This window comes from Henckelia pumila, chromosome 2 (genome assembly GCF_033568475.1).
Source record: "Henckelia pumila isolate YLH828 chromosome 2, ASM3356847v2, whole genome shotgun sequence".
Lineage (NCBI taxonomy): Eukaryota > Viridiplantae > Streptophyta > Magnoliopsida > Lamiales > Gesneriaceae > Henckelia > Henckelia pumila.
Window position 1 is genome coordinate 42243351 of NC_133121.1, and position 18134 is coordinate 42261484.

An 18134-nucleotide genomic window follows, 5' to 3' on the forward strand; every position below is an offset into this window, starting at 1 on the left:
AGAAATAATTTCTAACGGCCGGATCGAGCTCGGACGGAAATCCAAAAGCTTGAAAAGGAGATGTGGCGTTTCAATGGAGGAGGAGCCGGCTAAGGAAGGAGAAGGATGAATGAGAAAAATCAAAAGTTGAGTAGATAATATAACAAATCCATTATTTGCGTTTTAGTCCCTGAAATTTCCAAAATTTGCAAAAAGGACCCTGATCAAAATCAAGTCGGCTCGTGAACTCTGCAATCTCCGATTAACTCAAATAAACTCATTTAAGATAAAAACGGGGCATCACAAGTGGATTGCGCGAATTCATTGTAATGAAATACTGAAAAGAAACAGACAATAATCAGTGATTGCTTAATTAATTTACTAAGACATAAAATATGGCGAGATTTAATTTTATGAATTTCACTCCCACTATTTTAACGATTTCACTACCCTCTAGTGAAAACGAGAAACCGATTTCCTTAGTGGGAACATGGAGTCCAATTGACAAATCATAGTCCCGAATAATATCAGCCAACTATAATTTTCAAAAGATAGAGCCCAATTGCTTCCAAAGCAACCCTCATGTTTTTACCTCATGTCCAATAAGAGCCCAATAATATGACGCCGTTTATTGTGACATGTCAAGATGACCCATCAATATTAAGTTGTGATGGATGGTCGCCATGTGGATCCCCAATAATAGAGCCAATCCCATGGGAGTTCCACCCAACTTACAACATGTGTCGATCCAATGTACAGCTTTCCGAAGAAACGGGCCCCCCAATAATATGAGCCGGACCGTGCCCGCGGGTAGCATCTCATACATTGATCATTGATGGAAGGTAGGAATATTTAAACAATATTTAAATTCCCTTTTGTTTATCTTGATATCAATTTTAAATCATATTTAAAATGAGGGATTTTTAATTTTGAAAAGTTGTCTCATCTTATCATATTTGTATGCTTGCGGGATTCATGCAATTTAGTCTAAACATGCATACAACAATAATATCATATATTATATTTAGGATGATCGACCCCAAAACTAATCGACCCGTGGTTGCCAATCACGAGTCCAAGTCCAATCCCAGGTGATATGCAAGTATGCAATGCAATCCTATTACATTGAGCTTCCAATTTACATTTCTTCGGTCTTTATTGTCTGCTGGGCCCACCTTTGTCTTCAAATCTTTATCTCCCACTAAGTCTAATAAATTTACAATAAATTTTGATGACAAGTAGGGGATACATATTTAAGGGTGGGAACGGGCCATAAACCAGGCCCATTTTTTATTACAAATGACAAATCAAATTGGGCCATAAACTAAGCCCATTAATAAAACCCAACAACAATAACAAAAACCAAATGTAAATTTCCTAACATACCCCTACAAAATTGGTCATGGCAATCGATCATCCTTTATCTAATATTTAATTCAATAATTAAATCATTGGATAACATGCAATGACAACATAATTAAAAGATAAAATCAAATTTTATCTAATATATACATAAGATCATATCTTATCATCAATTGTACCAAAATGATTAATTTTATAAAATTTAATTTAACGGATAAAATTTATAAATTTTTCAAAAATTCAAATTTATCCAAAAATCAATTTTAAAAATTTCGGACTCAAACAATTTGACCCGATGCCTCGTGGACCAATCAAAAACAATTTTCGATTGGACCAAAAACTAAAATTTCATAAAATTAAAATTCTAATTAAAAATAAAATTTTAATTTTCCGGGCTGCCCGGGACCGCCTCCAAGTGGGACAGGGCTGCCCACGTGGAGCTGGGCAGCTCGTCGCTGCCCAGGGCAGCCACGATCGCTGCCCGTGTTGCCCTTCAAAAATTTTAATTTAAAATTTTGTTTTGTTTCAAAAACCGAGGATAAAATTTTGTACAATCGATTAATTTTAATCGTTTGATCTGAGAGCAACCTGGATCTGATACCACTATTGGAACACGTTTTCAGATCATAGATCTGATACCCGGTGCAGCGGAAGTTTAAAATTTTTTTTATATGGAATGATTCCATATCATGGGTATCAAATCCTAACGATTAAATTTTGCAAGTAAAATAATAATAACAATTAATATTTTACCTCTTCAAGCTATGACTTGATTATGGACTCCAACAGATTAATCTGCTCTTGTTGTAAATCCCAGGAACTGATGACTTGCTTGATCAACTCCTGAATTAGGTCCACGAACAGAAAACTAAAACCCTCTGATTGATTGCACTAGAAATCAATCAGATGTTTATCGAAGAGATTAAACAGATTTGATCTGTCAATTCAGAATGTAATTTTTCATAAAAATCACAGACTGAATTCTCTCAAAAAGGGAGAGTGGATTTTCGAAAAATCCTTTTTTTATTTTGTGTAATTTTCAAAAAATAAAGCTTGGAATAACTTGTGATTTTCGAAAATTGCATATCATGTATTTATAATTTCTAGACTGGATTAAGTTATATGTCTATTAGGACACTAACTCTTAGGGCCCATAATCCATAACTTAAGCCCAACAAGCCAAGCCTGTTATTATAGAAATTAATATTAAATTCATCATGACTCTGATTGATAAACTGATTTCACCAATGTGCACAGAAACAATTTCTGCACCTTTTAAAGTCAAGATAATTTTTCTGAATCCGAATTCAGTGATTTCCAAAAATGCCCATCCCTATGTCATTTTAGAAAATTCCACTCCCTTTAGTTTAGAAGTCCAACTTCTCTTTCATTAAATTTAAATCTTTAAATTTAACTATCTCAACGGGGATTAGTAATCCATTACTTGTGTGACCCTCAATGGTTCAGGGATACAGCTAGCCGTGGGCTCACAATTTCTTGTGACTCGGAACATCAATTTCCAACTTACCCATCGAATCATGGTAAGAGAGCCTAGCAACATCGCCCCATGATTCCCTAGGTATCACTAATAGTGCCTGTAAGAACCAGTAGGTTTTGGTTAGCGTACAGTACGGTCCCTTCATCCATATATCTCGATCGAATCAACAACCATTGGTACATCGAGAGTCGTTCGAGATTCGATAACTATGCAATGCATCTTGAAGATCAAATAGTGACATCGCCTGTGCTACTAGGAAACCAAGTAACCTAAATCACATCGAGTACTCTGGCCAGAGATTTGTCACATTAATATCTTCTCAGATCGCATAGGATATCCACACTCGCAAGCGTGTGGTGAATCCTTGACAACAAAGCATCGACTCCTATATGTGTCGTAACTGTACCCAATCCCGACACCTTATGACCCTCATAGAGTCAGTAAACGATTCAAAGTATAGTACTAGCATATAGAGTCTCCATGATGTTTCAAGTAGTAAGGACTAATGGTGTACAACCAAAACCGCGGACTTATCCACTCAATTAATAATAACCACTTGAAAAGTCCGAATAGGGTATTTCGATCATTCATCATATGAATATCTTGCATGCTTTGAACATCTCTATGTTCCATACCAATGAAACTTGGTACTTGGCATTGCAAATGCTAGTCTCGATCTCGAGCGATCCTTATCCTTATTTGCGGACGGCTCAATTGACTAGGAACTCTTTAGAATATACAGTGACTATAAGATGTGTTTTATGATAGTGATTTCTCTTTATTCACTATCTCATCTTACTTACACTATAGTATATTCAAGGTCTTTATCAAAACAACAATAGTATATCACAATATAACATTATGAAGAAAGATAAAGAAAATGCCATTAATGAATGTAAATTATATTAAACAAAGATTGTTTACAATAAGAGACTCTCAAAGCCCTTAGCCACAACTTGGCTAGCGGGGCATCAACTCTTTCACATGGGGCATGTATGTATATTTTTGACCTAAAATAGATACAATACATGTGAGAGAGGAGATGAATGGTTACAAGACAAGATTAATATTTTACTATGCATACTTTAACTTTTGTCATAACACACTTTACTCCAAAAACCAAGACAAGCTCTCCCCCTTTCTCTCTCATACTATGTAAGTCCCCCTCTCTAAAAATATTCTCCAATTTTTGCCTTTCATCTTATGAAGTGAGAGAAGGGATTTTCAATAAAAAAAAATGCTCTAAATATTATAGTGCATATTTAGGGTGGATCTAGTTTGACTAGTCGTGGACCTAATTTGAAATAGAAGCCATCACTACAAGAAAAACGCTAAAAGACAACGGATTTTATCCGTTGTCATTGGGGGTGAAAAACTGTTGTAATTAATGATGTTGTTAAAAACACGTTCAACGAAAACGGATAAAGAAAACGGATTTTATCCATTGTCGTAGTGAAAATCCGTTGTTTTTGAGGTCAAATACAACGGATTTTATCTATTGTCGTTGAGCGTGTTTTTAACAACACCATTAATTACAACAGTTTTTCACCCCCTACGACAACGGATTTTATCCGTTGTCGTTTTCCATATAAAAAACAAAAAAAAAATTAAAAAATTAATATAAAAATTTCAATATTATAAATAAACCAAAATTTAAAATTTCAAAAATAAAATTTCATATAAAATTTTTTAGTATTACAAATCATTCGAAATTAAATTCTAATTCAATGCATACTACAGAAAAATACAAAAAATTAAATATACTTCGATGGAATCAAATGTAGCTTTCAGATGAATCCTTGGACGACCCAGTAAAGCGTGCCTCGGTTGCTTACGGTTGCTCACTCATCTCTTGGAGAAGAATCTAAAGCTAAACTTCATTAGTTACAAGAGATTTAAATAATGGAAGAAACAATACGAAATAATTATCAGATGCTTTACCACTGTAGAATAAAGTGAAGCCAGAGACCTAACTTCAGCTTCAGCAAGTTCGAGCCCTTTGCAGATAGCTTGCATTTCCTCTTCCAAATACTTCAACTGCAAAGTTCACAATATTCAAACTATTTCTCAAATCTGAAACCTGAGTAAATGGAGAAAAGAAATATAAGTTCAAGAAAAAATTGCATATTTAATGGGTCACAATTAAGAGGAGGATAAACATAGGATGTAAGGAATTGCACTTTCTTTTGACCTGGGAATGAAATTGAATTTTAAATGAGAAGATTCTTAACTTAGATTCTACACTAGGAACTTTCATCAGCTCCAAGAAAAACTGCAGTTAGAAGACCATATCAGAAAGAATTGGTTTGATCAAAGAACGACACTGGATACAAAATAAATTAATGAAATGAACGAAAAAATAAAATCTATGCCCACCCGTTCACACTTTTCGAGGTTCTTCTGGTTGCCACTGTAATTCTGAAAGGGAAAATATATGGTTACAAGATGCCCTGGAAGATGGTTGCCTATTTGAAAAGTTTGGGAACAATGTGAAACCTTATAATTATTATAATTATATTATAAATTATAAACTTATAAAATCATGTATGATTACTTCAAAAACAAAACTGCATGTATGATCATCTAACCTGAGCAAAAGGCAAGGATGAAACCCAATCTGATATATGCGTAGGAAGAAAACCCAAAGTATTAAGCTGCCAACAAAAAAAATGATTTTTTTTAGATTTTAAAAATGTTATGCGATACTATGTGAGTATACATTGCTTTCATTGAGGGACAGAGAACAAACCTTCCAGATGTCCATTCCTAATCCTGCCAAATTAATAGCGATGAATACTAACTTTTCTACCATGTCCACTTTATTGTCCTTGTAAGGCTCAAAAACTACAGATCCAAAAATGACAGTCAGCACAGTGTTTGATTAGTCAATAAAATCACATAACAGTAAAAGAATAAGAAGAAGCAATTTTAATAATTTTTTCATTAGAATCACGATCATTATAGAGTTATTGGACTAAAACTAAAATTTGATTGTTGCGAGAAATACACTCATGCTTGATTGAATCACTGGACTCCAAATGGTTTAACATATCCTAAAAATAATCACATAAAAACAATAACAATTTCTGTTAATTTTTACAATCCTTAATTTTAGAAATAGACATAAAATGTAATACAATAACATGGCAGTTTAGGCATCAATTGTGCATTGTAATACAATAGCATGGCAGTTTAGGCATCAACTGTGCACCTAATAATGTCAGGTCTAAATAAAATGAGTTGAACTTTAGCGGAGTCGTCATCCGAATATGCGGTTCAGTGTGGCGGCCAACCGGACTCCACCTTGTGCCGGCAGTTGTAGATTGACAACTGGATTACGCGACATGAAGTACTCATCTGCCGAAGACAAATACACTCAGGGATTCATCAACTGGTAAAAATCACAAAGCAAAAATGAAAATGTACCTTCAAGTACTGAACCTTCACTGACTCCTTCGTATGTTAGAGTAGGTGCCCGTCGAGCCAATGTGTTGGCCGATGGTCCTTGAGAGAACTCTTGTATGACAATCTTTATTTTAATAATATTTGACATTATTTAATTTGGCAAATCTTTATCTGTATACCCATGCAAGCTGCATAGATAAAGCCCTTGGATATACAAATAGTAGAAAGAATATGAGATGGTCATGTGATGACTATCAAGAAACTCATATTTGGAATATTGTATATTCTAAACTGTTCCTAGTCGATTCAGCCGCCATAAAGAAGGATAAAGGCCGCTCGAGCTTGAGACTAGTATTTGCGATGTGAGTACCATGTTTCATTGGTAGGGGACATGGAGATATCCAAGCATGCAAATAGGTGCTTCTTGTAGAGTGCACTGAACAACCCTCCCTAAAAGATTTTCCAAGTGGTTCTCACTTATCAAGTGGAGAAGTCCTAGTTTATGGTTGTACACCATTAGTCCTTATAACCCGGTACAACATGGAGACTCTATATGCTAGTGCTTCACTTTGACTTGTTTACCGACTCATCTAGGATCATCAGGTGGCAATGTTGGGTGTTGTGACGAAACATATGTAGTCGGGGATTCACCGCTTATCTACGGGTATGGATATCCTATGTAGTCTGATGCATACGTAGCTTGAAATCTATGATCAGAGTAGGTGGTAATTAAAAAAGGAGTTTCTTAAATTACACCTTCGATGCAACTACAACATGACACATAGTTATCGATTCAATGACAACTCTCGATAAACCAATGGTTGTCGAATCGATCGGGATATATGAGATGAATGGACCGTACTGTACGCTAACCATAATTGATTGGTTCTTGCAGACACTATATTTGATACCTAGGGAGTCATGTAAGCGATGCTGCTAGACGTTTAACATGACTAGTTGGGTACTATCAGACTTGAGTTTTCTGACGTTCTTATTATCAAGGAGTTGATTAATAAAAATGGAGCTATATAGGGTATGCTCATATAAGGGACTTATTGATCCCGAATCACATGGAGATGTGAACCCACTGCTAGTTGTATCAATGAACCATTGAGAGTCACGCAAGTACTAGATTTCTAGATCCCGTTGAGATTAAAATTAGTTCAATGTGTTGAACAACTTATAAAGGAGTTTATAAGTAAAATAAATTAGAAGTTTGACTTCTAAATTGGAGAATGAATGGAAAAGTAACTTTTAATTTGTGAATGTGTTCCAAGATTAAAAATTGACTTAAAATAATTAGTTTGTGAAAATGTTAATTTTCTAAACTATTATTTTGAACTTAATTAATTAATTCAAGTGTTGAATTAATTTTACACTAGTAGACTTTGTAATGTACAAATAATTAAATTAATTCAAGTGTTGAATTATTAAACACTATTTAGTCTTGTAGACATCAAATTAATATAGTGTTGAATAATTATATACTAGTGGACTTGAATGAGTTCAAGTTATATTTAATTAATAATTTAAACTTAATTGGGATTAAGTTTAATGTTTAATTAAATAAGTTCAAAAACATGTATATATATATATATATATTATATATATATATATATTCATGTTATATATATGTGTGATGGAATTTGAAGGGTTGTAAGATTGGATGCAATTTTCCATGCAAGTCTTGCACTTTTCCATGCATGGTTTAATTGTATCCATTAATTCTTGACCGTTAATATATTATTATGAATAATATATACACATATTCCATTCCAAATGGTGAAAAAGTGGCCGAACACTTTGAATAAAATTCTCCAAGTTTTCTTTCAATTTTTGAGGAAGAATAAAAAGGAAAATCTCAATGCAAAATTCTCTAAATATTCTAGTGCATATTTAGAGCGGATCTAGATCGTCTAGTCGTGGACCTAATTCGAAGGCTTGAAGTGTTGAATCCATTTTGAGCAAGGTGTGCTCTTGGAAGCTTGTAGATAGTATCTACCACTTCAAGAGCCTAGTTGTTTATCAACTTGGTTGGAGCCATAAATCAATCTTTGAGATTGATAGGTAAAACTTCTAAACACCCTATGGTTGTTTGATTTTGAATGCTACACAAGTGCTCGGATCTCTTTTGTTAAAAATTTTAATATTTCCGCTGCGTTTCCGGGCACGAGTTAACCGATCACCTTCAGTGATGTCAGAGACAGATTACTCTTTTGTGTAGCATTTGTTTGATATTATGTTGAGGTCAATTTCTAACCGCATGAGAAAATCAAGATCTATCAATTTGGGGCTGTTTTTTGGAAAAATCTTTTTATTAAATGTTGCTGCCCATTTCGGGCAGAAGGGGCAGCCCACGGCTGCCCGATGGGCAGCCCACTTTTAATTAAAAAAAATTGGGTTGGCCGGAATCCGGCGACGGTGCTCCGGCAACGACTATGACGACTTTGGTATTCCAAAAGGTGTTTTGTGATATCCAAATGTCATAAGCCCTAAGTTGTTGAGATTGTAAAAGTTGATATTTTTATGAAAAATTAAAATTTTAAAAATTGTGTATTTTCTCATAAAATAAATAATTAAAGTGGGACTTTGATTATTTATAGTAAATGGTGATTTACAAAAAATTTGATTATAAATAAATTAATTAGAAAGTAAACAAAGGTGTTTGTTTATTTTATTAATTTAATTTATAATTGTGGTGGTTAGTGATTGTACTAAGATATATAATATTTTATCAATTGATTATTGAGATAATTAATTGATGATATATGATATGTGATATTATGCATGAAGGATGATCAAAAGCCCAAGACCAATTTGCTAGGTGTATGCTAGGATATTTTGTATTGAATGGTTGTAATAATTATCAAATTATAAAGTGGATTTGGTTTATGGCCCGTTCCCACCCCATGAGATATATCCCTATTTGCAATGGATATTTTATTGTAAAATATTTGATAGTGAAAGATCAAGATTGGAAGATGGTGGACCATGATAAATTATTAAGATTCAAGACATGTAAATATTGGAAGCTTATGTAATTGTTGCATTTGCATCCCATGCATTCACTAGGAATTGGACCTAGGCCCGTGCTTGGCTCACACGGGCCAAATAGCTTTGGGGCGATTGATCATCCTTGTTAATTTACTGTTTATAATATATGCATGATATATTATAAATAATGAGTATGTGCGTTATTATTTTATAATAACAAAGTTGCATGAATCCGGAAAACATACGATCAAACATGGCGAGTTTTTAAAATTAACGATGAGACCATTTCAAAATTAAAAACCCTCATTTTGAATTAGATTCAAAATTTATATCAAGCTCGAAAAGGGGAATTATAAATTTGTTTATAATTTTCATGTCTTCCATCGACAATGGATGCATGATGAACGCTACCCGTATTCAATGCTCGGCTCATATTATTGGGGGGGCTTGGATGCCGGAAAGCTGTTACATCCATTGATATGGTGATGTGAACTACGTGGAACTCCCATGAATTCGGCTCATATTATTGGGGGAACTCATGGCGACCGTCCATTAAGGTTCGATACCGATGGGTAAGGCTTGACACGTAAAGATGAACGACGTCATATTATTGGTTCCTAATCAAGCGTGAGACAAAAGTTTACGTAAGGGTTGCATGGAGATGCAATTGGAAACTACCTTTTAGGAATTGTGATTGGCTGATATTATTCGGGATCATAATTGTATAATTGGACCTTATGTACCTACTGAGGAAAGGAGTTTTCCGTTTTCACTAGAGGGTAGTGAAAATGTAAAAATAGTGGGAGTAAAAAATTTATAAATTTAAAGTCCATACTTTATATCTTATTAAATATTTTTAAAAAATAGTCATTGAAATTTATCTGTTATTATTTTTCAGTACAAATTTTTTGACAATGTCATCAATTCGCAATCCGTTATCTGCAATGCTCGACAAACATTTAGTGACTGGTCCAAATTACCTTGATTGACTAAGAAATTTGAAAATCGTCTTGAACTCGGAGAAGATTGCATATACACTTAATGAGTCACCCCCTGATAAGGCTCCGACTAATTGTAGCCCTGAGGAGCTACAAACTTACAAGGATTGGTGTGACCATGACTTGAAAGCCAAGAGTTATATGCAGGCTTCTATGAATGATGAGCTGCAACGGCGTTTTGAGAATGCAAATCATGCTGCTGACATTCATTTGCATCTCAAAGAACTCTTTGGTGAACAAACACGCCCACTTCGACATGCGACAGTCAAGGAACTGATCTCTTTGCGCATGCGAGATGGGGCTTCGGTTCATGAGCATGGTGTGAGGATGATTGGGCTTGTGGAAAAGCTCATTGGCATGGATCTTGTGTTTCCAGCTGAGTTGACCACAAACGTGTTGCTTTTGTCACTGCCTAGCTCATTTGATCCTTTTGTGGTGAATTTCAACATGAGCAAGTTAGATCCAACCCTTGAGGAGTTGATTAACATGCTTGTTACGTTTGAATCCACAATCAAGAAAGAGAAGCCGGTTCTTTATGTGGGAACTTCATCTGGTGCAAAGATTTGACCACGTGGGAAGGGAAAGAAGCGTTCTTTCCATGCTCCCAAAAAGAATGTGCCCTTGAAGAGGCAAGCTCCGAGTCCCGTTGTGGTAGCCACACCAGTTAAGGCTAACAAGACTAATGACTTTTGTCATCACTGCAAGAAGCCTGGACATTGGAAGCGTAATTGCAAGGAATATCACTAGAATGGTTCTGGAAAAGGTATGTTCAACATTGAAGTGAACATTTCTCTTAATTCTTCTTCTTGGGTATTGGATACCAGCTGTGGCTCACATCTCTGTAATGATTTGTAGGTGATGGCAAGAAGTAGGAGACTCAGAGATGGTGAGACCTTCTTGAGGATGGTCAATGGGACAAGAGTTGTTGCCAAAGCTATTGGAGTTGTTTACTTATTGTTGGACAATGATTTTAAGTTATTTTTGAGAGATGTTTTGTTTGTACCAGATTTGGTGAAAAACATTGTTTCCATTTCTATGCTTGATAAAGATGGATATTCTTGTTTATTTGGCAAAGGTGTTTGCAATATTTACAAGAATGAATGTTTAATTGGTACAGGACAATTGGAAAACGATCTCTATAATTTAAAATTGAAAGATATTCCTATGTATAATGTCTAAGAGATATCAACAACATCCAAAAGAAAACAAGATACTCTAAATCCGGCACACTTATGGCATGCTCGATTAGGTCATATATCTTTAAGAAGGATGAACAAGCTAGTGGGAGAAGACACGTTTGATATGTCTGATATTAATTCTCTTACTACTTGTGAACCCTGTCTAAAAGGAAAGATGACCAAAATTCCCTTTAAGGGCCATGTGGAGCGGGCCAAAGGACTGTTAGATTTGACCCATACAGATGTGTGTGGTCCACTTAGCATCACCACTAAGCCGGACATTCCTACTTCATCACCTTTACCGATGACTTCTCTAGGTATAAATATGTGTATTTAATGAAATACAAATATGAAGCTTTTGAAAGTTTCAAAGAATTTAGAAATGAAGTGGAGAAACAATTGGGACGAAGCATCAAGGCACTTCAATCGGATCGAGGTGGTGAGTACTTGAGTGCTGAATTCCAAGAGTATCTTAGGGATAATGGGATTCTCTCACAGTGGACTCCTCCTGGTACACCTCAGTTGAATGGTGTTTCGGAACGTCGTAACCGGACTTTGATGGACATGGTTCGGTCTATGATGGGGTTCACGGAGTTGCCGCCATCCTTTTGGGGATATGCGCTTGAAACTGCGGCATTGTTGTTGAAAAATATCCATTCAAAGGCAATTGATAAGACACCATATGAGATATGGATGGGAAAGCCTCCTAAGTATTCTTATCTTAGAATATGGGGGTGTCCTGCTTATGTGAAGCAGATAATGGGAGATAAATTGGATGCTCGATCTATTTTATGCTACTTCGTGGGATATCCAAGGAATTCGGTTGGATATTATTTCTATTATCCCAAAGAAACAAAGTTGTTTGTTTCTAGGAATGCAACCTTCTTGGAGAAGGAATTTCTATTGGATAGAAAATGGGAGATAATAGAACTTGAAGAAGTTCGAGAAACACCCACGATTGTGGAACCCACACCCGAACAGCCAAGAGAGGAGATACAAGCTCCTAGAAGATCCGATAGGATCTTGAGACAACCTATGAGGTATGGTCTGCTTCTTGAAGAGGGCCAAGATGAGCCTGACCATGGATATGATCCAAGGACCTTCAAGGAAGAATTGTCTGATGCTGATTCATCCAAGTGTCTTGAAGCTATGAAATCTGAGATAAATTTCATGTATTCGAACTAGGTGTGGAATCTTGTGGATCCACCTGAAGGAATTGTTCCTATAGGGTGTAAATGGATTTACAAAAGGAAACTTGGGACGGATGGGAAGGTGGTGACCTTCAAGTATCGATTGGTAGCAAAAGGTTATACTCAAAGACAAGGAGTTGACTTTGAAGAAACTTTTTCTCCAGTCGCAATGTTCAAGTCTATAAGGATAATGCTAGCCATTTCCGCATGGTATGACTATGAAATATGACAAATGGATGTGAAGACATGAGCTTTTCTTAATGGGGATATTAAGGAAGAAATTTACATGTCTCAACCTGAAGGGTTCACATATCGAAAGTGAGCATAAAGTATGCAAACTTCAAAGATCTATTTATGGTCTCAAACAGGCATATAGGAGCTGGAAACTCAGATTTGATGGTACAATCAAAGAGTTTGGGATTACTAAGAATCCTGAGGAACCGTGTGTGTATAAGAAGGTTAGTGGGAGTGCTGTGACATTCCTGGTACTTTATGTTGATGACATTCTACTAATTGGGAATGATGTAGGAATGTTACAATCAACTAAAGTATGGTTATCGAGTAAGTTCTCGATGAAGGACTTGGGTGAAGCATATTTTGTATTGGAAATACAAATCTATCGGGATAGATCGAAAAGATTGCTTGGTCTCACCCAGTCCACATACATTGATACCATCGTGAAGAGGTTCTCGATGGATGAGTCTAAGAGAGGACATCTACCAATGTGTCATGACGTGTCTCTATCCAAGTCCATGTCTCCCAAGAATGATGCAGAGATAGAGGTGATGACACGCATTCCATATGCATCTGCAATTGGTAGTATCATGTATGCGATGATATCTACACGTCCTGACGTGGCATTTGCACTAAGTGTTACCAGTAGATATCAATCGAACCCTGGTCTTCCACACTGGAAAGCTGTGAAAGACATTCTCAAGTATTTGAGAAGAACTAAGAATATGTTCTTGGTTTATGGGGGTGGAGAACTAAAATTGGAAGGCTATACCGACTCTAGCTTCCAAAGCGAAGTTGATGATTCGAAGTCAACTTCCGATTTTGTATTCATGCTCAATGGTGCTACTGTTTGTTGGTAGAGTTCCAAGCAAAACAGCACTGCGGATTCAACCACTGAGGCAGAATATATTGCTGCATCCGATGCTGCAAAGGAAGCTGTTTGGATTAGGAATTTCATCCAAGAGTTGGGTGTTATTCCTAATGGAGTTGATCCAGTTCCGGTGTACTGCGACAACACCGGTGCCGTTGCTCAGGCGAAAGAACCAAGGTCTCATCAGAAATCCAAACATGTACTGAGAAAATACCACATCATCCGAGAAATTGTGGAACGAGGAGATGTCTTGTTAGACAGAGTCGCCTCCGCAGATAATATTGTTGATCCACTAACTAAGCCTTTACCAGGACCATTGTTCAAAAAGCATCGCGAATCAATGGGTTAGAAGAATATGGGTAGTTGGCTCTAGTGCAAGTGAGAGATTGTTAGAGTAGGTGCCCGTCGAGCCAATGTGTTGGCCGATGGTCCTTGAGAGAACTCTTGTACGACAATCTTTATTTTAATAATATTTGACATTATTTAATTTGGCAAATCTTTATCTGTATACCCATGCAAGCTGCATAGATAAAGCCCTTGGATATACAAATAGTAGAAAGAATATGAGAAGTTCATGTGATGACTATCATGAAACTCATATTTGGAATACTGTATATTCTAAACTGTTCCTAGTCGATTCAGCCGCCATAAAGAAGGATAAAGGCCGCTCGAGCTTGAGACTAGTATTTGCGATGTGAGTACCATGTTTCATTGGTAGGGGACATGGAGATATCCAAGCATGCAAATAGGTGCTCCTTGTAGAGTGCACTGAACAACCTTTCCTAAAGGATTTTCCAAGTTGTTCTCACTTATCGAGTGGAGAAGTCCTAGTTTATGGTTGTACACCATTAGTCATTATGACCCGGGACAACATGGAGACTCTATATGCTAGTGCTTCACTTTTACTTGTTTACCGACTCATCTTGGGTCATCAGGTGGCAATGTTGGGTGTTGTGACGAAACATATAGGAGTCAATGCATTGTAGTCGGGGATTCACCGCTTACCTACGTGTATGGATATCCTATGTAGTATCATGCATACGTAGCTTGAAATCTATGATTAGAGTAGGTGGTAATTAAGAAAGGGGTTTCTTGAATTACACCTTCGATGCAACTACGGCATGACACATAGTTATTGATTCAATGACAACTCTCGATAAACCAATGGTTGTCGAATCGGTCGGGATATATGAGTTGAAGGGACCGTACTGTACGCTAACCATAATTGATTGGTTCTTGCAGACACTATCATTTGATACCTAGGGAGTCATGTAAGCGATGCTGCTAGACGTTTAACATGACTGGTTGGGTACTATCAGACTTGAGTTTTCTCACGTTCTTATTATCAAGGAGTTGATTAATAAGAATGGAGCTATATAGGGTATGCTCATATAAGGGACTTGTTGATCCCGAATCACATGGAGATGTGAACCCACTGCTAGTTGTATCAGTGAACCATTGAGGGTCACACAAGTACTAGCTTTCTAGATCCCGTTGAGATTAAAATTAGTTCAATGTGTTGAACAACTTATAAAGAGTTTATAAGTAAAATAAATTATAAGTTTGACTTCTAAATTGGATAATGAATGGAAAAGTAACTTTTAATTTGTGAATGTGTTCGAAGATTAAAGTTGACTTAAAATAATTAGTTTGTGAAAATGTTGATTTTCTAAACTATTATTTTGAACTTAATTAATTAATTCAAGTGTTGAATTAATTTTACTCTAGTAGACTTTGTAATGTACAAATAATTAAATTAATTCAAGAGTTGAATTATTAAACACTATTGAGTCTTGTAGAACTCAAATTAATATAGTATTGAATAATTATATACTAGTGGACTTGAATGAGTTCAAGTTATATTTAATTAATAATTTAAACTTAATTGGAATTAAGTTTAATGTTTAATTAAATAACTTCAAAAACATGTATATATATTATATATATATTTTCGAAATATATATATATATATATATTCATGTTATATATATGTGTGATGGAATTTGAAGGGTTATAAGATTGGATGAAATTTTCCATGCAAGTCTTGCACTTTTCCATGCATGGTTTAATTGTATCCATTAATCCTTGACCATTAATATATTATTATGAATAATATATACACATATTCCATTCCAAATGGTGAAAAAGTGGCCGAACACTTTGAATAAAATTCTCCAAGTTTTCTTTCAATTTTTGAGGAAGAATAAAAAGGAAAATCTCAATGCAAAAATTCTCTAAATATTCTAGTGCATATTTAGAGAGGATCTAGATCGTCTAGTCGTGGACCTAATTCGAAGGCTTGAAGTGTTGAATCTATTTTGAGCAAGGTGTGCTCTTGGAAGCTTGTAGATAGTATCTACCACTTCAAGAGCCTAGTTGTTTATCAACTTGGTTGGAGCCATAAATCAATCTTTGAGATTGATAGGTAAAATTTCTAAACACCCTATGGTTGTTTGATTTTGAATGCTACACAAGTGCTCGGATCTCTTTTGTTAAAAATTTTAATATTTCCGCTGCGTTTTCGGGCATGAGTTAACCGATCACCTTAATTGTAAGCCCAGTCGCATGCTGCTTTAATTCCTTCAAACGCGTAACTACATTCCCACAACACATGTCACTTTGTGTATTAGATTTGTAAATAAAAGAAGACCATACTTGTGTTTGATGATATAATATACTTACACATTAGGGCAAGCGGTTTTAGCGCAAGCTGCCTATGCCTTTGCTTGGTTTGACCACACGGTCCGTGCGTGAAGCATATGTCATGACAGTTGTGATAAACACGGTGGAGTGAATCCAATTAAGATAGGTGTGTATGTGTATATACCCTTATGTTCTTTTGGAGTGTATCGACGAGTTCATCCATGCTAGAATTGTAAAAGTCCTCTTCAGCTGTCTCGATAATATTGTTATCCCATACCTGCATCGATCATTTGATATAAATTTTAATTGGAGAGATACTGATTGGGCAGAGATGTATGCATACTAAGAAAACTCACATGATGTAGAACTTGTTTTATTGTGTACCAATGGACATCAATGGTGTTTGCTCCCCTGTCTGAAGTAAATCCCATGTGTAGAGGCTGCTCAAAAGCACAATTTTTATGCACTTTTATCCTGAATAAATGGCTTTGATACAAGATTCTTTGCCAATATTCCACAAAATATGATGATAAAGATGTGTTTCGATTCATCTCGATTGAAGTGAATACTCCATCTATTTGATTACTAATCAAACAAAGTTTTTAAAATTGGACTTCTACTCAAGAATACATATAAAAAACAATAGTACCTGATGGATGTCTCCCATGAAATGAGACAGGAATAGAGGTGCTTCTGTGAGATTATCTGATCATTTTTCAAGAAATTATGTTTGTTTTAGGCATATTAAACATCATATGTGACAAGTACATATATAAAGGTAGAGTAGGAGAACTAAAACCATTCAAGAAACCGATGCATTACATTGAGACGCAGCATTGAGATCGCGGTAGCTGAGAAGCTGGATGGTGTAATTTTTTAACGCGCCTGCCACACATCTGTCCTTTATGCCTTCTTCATCTTTGCAATCCCCTGAGTTTTAACATTATATAACATTGTTTCAACTTTTAAATTTTGATATAAGGAAGAGAAGAAACATGAAAACAAACAAGATTTTTTTATAGACCCACTGTTGTATTGATATGTGCAAAGATCATCGGGAGTGTCAATTTAATGCAGAGCCAACGACCAGTGATACCGGAACATCATGTGATCCGCCCACAAGCACACGCTGCCGAGATCACCACCCGCGTAGGTCAGCAAAAACCGCGACACTGCATCCGCCTCTGCCTCGCTTAGCCTAGGCTGCAACCGATATGGGAAAATCATTAACAAGAAATGAATACCTTGAAGCCATCAACACGGGTTTTTACGTCATAAAAAATAATAGCGAGGAAAGGCTAGTACAAAAGTGAAACCTGAGCAATTCTGCAAATGAAGAGATGACCATCGATTCCCCATCCTTTGGCTACTGGAATACAGATAAGTAGATCTACGAATAGTAGAAATTGAACTTTGGACTCCATTTTTGCTTCTCCATAGCAACAAAGATTACTATAATGCAAAAATAATTTAAAAGTTCCAAAAATAAAACAGCTGAAATTAATAATTAATAACAATATCAAATTATCACCATAAATCCGATCTTTGTAAATAATCCTATCTCTACAAAACTAGTAAAGCCATAAACATAGATTTCCAAAATCTTTCCAAATTCAACTCATCGACACATGAATACAAAATCAGTAAGAGACCGTATAGCGACCCCACCCGGATCCACTAACTAATCAGAGTTAAGAGCATAATTAAGCATGCATTAAATAAATCGCTGCGGAGACTTAAATAAAAGCAGATCGGCAGAATACAACCGGCTAAACAAATTCG

At 35.8% G+C, this 18134-nt stretch overlaps 1 pseudogene; it reads right to left on the reverse strand.

Moving 5' to 3' along the window:
- Window positions 1-6098: 6098 nt before the first annotated feature.
- Window positions 6099-17776, reverse strand: LOC140877549 (endonuclease 2-like; annotated as a pseudogene).
- Window positions 17777-18134: the final 358 nt, after the last annotated feature.